Source organism: Lynx canadensis, chromosome X, assembly GCF_007474595.2.
Source record: "Lynx canadensis isolate LIC74 chromosome X, mLynCan4.pri.v2, whole genome shotgun sequence".
Lineage (NCBI taxonomy): Eukaryota > Metazoa > Chordata > Mammalia > Carnivora > Felidae > Lynx > Lynx canadensis.
The window spans coordinates 117,142,632-117,146,729 of record NC_044321.2 but is presented as its reverse complement, the minus strand read 5'-3'; the positions used below and the strand labels follow the sequence as shown (position 1 = coordinate 117,146,729).

Below are 4,098 nucleotides of genomic sequence, written 5' to 3'. Positions count from 1 at the left end.
CTCACTTTAAGAAGCTACGATCTGGGCGCCTGGGTGGCTCAGTCGGTTAAGCGGCCGACTTCAGCTCAGGTCATGATCTCACGGTCTGTGGGTTCGAGCCTCGCGTGGGGCTCTGTGCTGACAGCTCACAGTCTGGAGCCTGCTTCCGATTCTGTGTCTCCCTCTCTCTCTGCCCCTCGCCTGCTTGCTCTCTGTCTCTCCCTCAAAAATAATAAACATTTAAAAAAAATTTATAAAAAAAAAAAGAAGCTACAATCAAGGCTCTCTTCTCCCCGTCCAACAGACAGCCGCATCTTCTTGTGCAGGGCCAGCCATGTCCCCGACACACGATGGTGAAGGTCAAATTAAATGGATTTGCCATATTGGGTGCCTGGTCACCAGGGCTGCTTTTAACCCTGGCCAAGTGGATATTATCGCCGTCCATGACCCCTTCATTGACCTCAGCTACATAGTCTATATGTTCCAGTATGATTCCACCCACAGCAAATTCCACAACACGGTCAAGGTTGAGAATAAGAAACTTGTCATCAGTGGAAGGCCCATCTCCATCTTCCAGGAGCAAGATCCCACCAACGTCAAATAGGGTGATGCTGGTGCCGAGTATTGTGGAGTCCGGTGGGGTCTTGACCACCATGGAGAAGGCCGGGGCTCACTTGAAGGGTGGGGCCAAGCGGGTCATCATCTCTGCCCCTTCTGCTGATACCCCCACATCCGTGATGGGTGTGAACCAAGAGAAGTACGACAACTCCCTCAAGAACGCCAGCAATGCCTCCTACACCACCAACCGCTTGGCCCTTCTGGCCAAGGTCATCCGTGACAACTTTGGCATCACAGAGGGACTCATGACCACAGTCCATGCCACCGCTGCCACCCAGAAGACTGCGGAGGGCCCCTCTGGGAAGCTGTGGTGTGATGGTGACGGGCTGCCCAGAATACCATCCTTGCTTCTACTAGCACTGCCAAGGCTGTGGGCGAGGTCATCCCTGAGCCGAATGAGAAGCTCACTGGTATGGCCTCCCGGGTCCCCACCGCCAACGTGTCCATCGTGGACCTGACCTGCCGCCTGGAGAAAGCTGCCAAATACTATGATATTAAGAAGGTGGTGAAGCAGGGGGACCTGGTTGGCTCAGTCAGTTAAGCGTCTGACTCTTGAATTCAGCTCGGGTCATGATCTCGTGGTTTCCGAGATCAATCCCTGTGTCGGGCTCAGCAATGATGGTGTAGGGCCTGCTTGGGATTCTCTTTCTCTCTCTCTCTCTGCCCCTCCCCTGCTCATGCTTGCTCTCTGTCTCTGAAAATAAATAAATAAGCTTAAAAACAAAGAGAAGGTGGTGAAGCAGGCATCAAAGAACCCCCTCAGGGACATCCTGGGGTGCACTGAGGACCAGGTTGTCTCTCGTGACTTTAACAGCGACACTCACTCTTCCACCTTCCGTGCTGAGGCTGGCATTGCCCTCGATGACTGCTTTCTCAAGCTCATTTTCTGGGATGACAACGAATTTGGCTACAGAAACCGGGTGGTGGACCTTATGGTCCAGATGGCCTCCGAGGAGTAGGAGCTCTCTGGACCACCAGTCCCAGCAAGAGCAAGAGGAAGAGAGAGGCCCTCCCTTCTGGGGAGTCCTTGCTCTAACTCATCATCCCCCAACACATTGAGAATCTCCCGACCTTACATAGTTTCCATCCCAGACCCCCTGAAGAAGGGGAGGTGCTTGGGGAACCCTACTTTATCGTGTACCATCAATAAAGTATACTGTACGCAGCCAAAACAAAAACAAAAACAAAAACAAGAGAAGCTATAGTCAAGATGTTCCTAAAATTCATATGGAAATGCAAAGGACCCAGGGTTACCAAAAAAGAACGACCTTGGAAGACTCAAGTTTCCCAATGTCAAAACTTGCTACAAAACTCCAGTAATCAAGAAGATCATCCAGGGGAGCCTGGGTGGCTCAGTCGGTTAAGCATCCGACTTTGGCTCAAGTCATGATCTCGGGGTTCATGAGCTCCAGCCCTGATTTGGGTGAGCTTGAGCCCAACTCCAGGCTCCAACCCTCTGTTCTTCCCCGTCTCCCTCTGTTTATGCACCTTGCAGGATTCTCTTTCTGTGCCCCTTGCTCACTCGTCATGCTCTCTCTTTCTCTAAAATACATAAATAAAGAGATAGGTTGGTAGGTAGGTAGGTAGGTAGGTAGATAGATAGATAGATAAAAGATCATCCAATGGGGAAGGAACAGACTTTTCAAGAAATGGCACTGGAACAATTAGGTATCCACATGTTAGAGAATGAGTTTGGTCTCCTACCTCACACTATAATCAGAAATTAATTAGGGCTCAGGCAGTTAAGTGTCCAACTTCAGCTCAGGTCACGATCTCACGGTTTGTGAGTTTGAGCCCTGTATCAGGCTCTCTGCTGTCAGTGCAAAGCCTGTTTCTGATCCTCTGTCTCACTCTCTCTCTGCCCCTCCCCTGCTTGTGCTCTCTCTCAAAAATAAATAAACATTAAAACAAAAAAGATCTACTCACTTAAAAAATTAATTAAAAATGGATCAAAAATTGGGGCACCCGGTCGGCTCACTCGGTAGAGCATTCAACTCTTGATTTTGGGGTCATTAGTTCAAGCCCCACATTGGGCATAGAGCCTACTTAATAAAAAAAAAAAAAAAGGATCAGAAACCTAAATGGAAGAGCTGAAACTATAAAACTCTTAGAAGTAAACATAGGGGTGAATCTGAATGACTTTGGATTTGGCAATGGTTTCCTAAATTTGACACCCAAATCACAGGCAGCAAAAGAAAAAATAGATATGTTAGGCTTGATAATATTTAAAACTTTTGGGCATTGGGGCACCTGGGTGGCACGGTCGGTTAAGTGTCCGACTCTTGGTTTTGGCTCAGGTCATGATCTCACGGTTTCATGAGTTCAAGCCCCACACGGGCTCTGTGCTGACAGTGAGGAGTCTGCTTGGGATTTTCTCTCTCTTCCTCTCGTTCTGCCCCTACCCCACACGGCACCGTCTCTGTCTCTCTCAAAATAAATAAACTTAAAAAATAAAACTTAAAAAAGTAAAATGAAACTTTTGTGCATTGACGAACACTATCAAGAGAGTGAAAAGACAACCCACAAATGGGAGAAATGTTTGCAAATCACATATGTGGTGAGGGTTTAATAGCCGGAATATATAAGGAACTCGCATAGCTCATCAACAGAAAGAAAAACAACCCAGCTGGAACTTGGGCAAAGGATTTGAATAGACATCGCTCCAAAAGAGATACGGAAATGTCCGATAAGCCAATGCCAAGACGCTCCACACCATTAGCTATCAAGGAGTTGTAAATCAAAACTACAATGAGGTAACGCTTCACACCCACCGGGACAGTTAATAAAAAAAAAAAAAGAAGCTGAAAAACAACAAGCGTTGGCAAAGATGAGGAGAAATTGGAACCCTCCTACGCTGCGTATGGTGAGAATGTAAAATGGCGCCCCCTAGGTGGAAAATTGTTTGGCGGTTTACCAAAAGGTTAAACACACAATTACCATGTGACCCAGCAAAGAAACTCACTGATATATACCCAAAATAATCGAAAACATATTTGCATGCCAAAAAATACGTTCACCAATGTTCATAGCAGCATAATCCACGGTAGCCCACAAAAGTGGAAAGCCCACAAATGTCCGTCAGTGGATGGATGGATGAACAAAAAATGGCCTATCTGCAGAATGGAATATGATTCAGCCACAAAAAGGAGCGTACTACATCATGGATGTTGCATGTGGCAGCTACGCCACGACGTGGATGAACCTCGACAACGTTATGCTGGGTGAAATAAGTCAGAGACGAAAGGACACATATTAATTCCATTTATATGAAACATCCAGAGTAGGCAGGTTCATACGGATGGAAAGCTTAATAAGGTAATAGAAAAAGTGGGGAGAGGGGGTCAGAATAGGGACTGGCTGCTAATTGGGACAGGTTTTTTGGGGGGAGGTGGGGTGGTAGAAAGTTCTAGAATTCGGCAGGGGGGATGGCTATATGACGTAGTCCATATGCTGAGAACCACTCAATTGGCCACATTAAAATGGTAAGTTTAATGCTACAAG

General features: G+C 47.0%; 1 pseudogene; it reads left to right on the top strand.

Annotated features, from left to right (window-relative positions):
• The first annotated feature begins 314 nt into the window (after positions 1–314).
• Positions 315–1,620, top strand: LOC115507274 (annotated as a pseudogene).
• Positions 1,621–4,098: the final 2,478 nt, after the last annotated feature.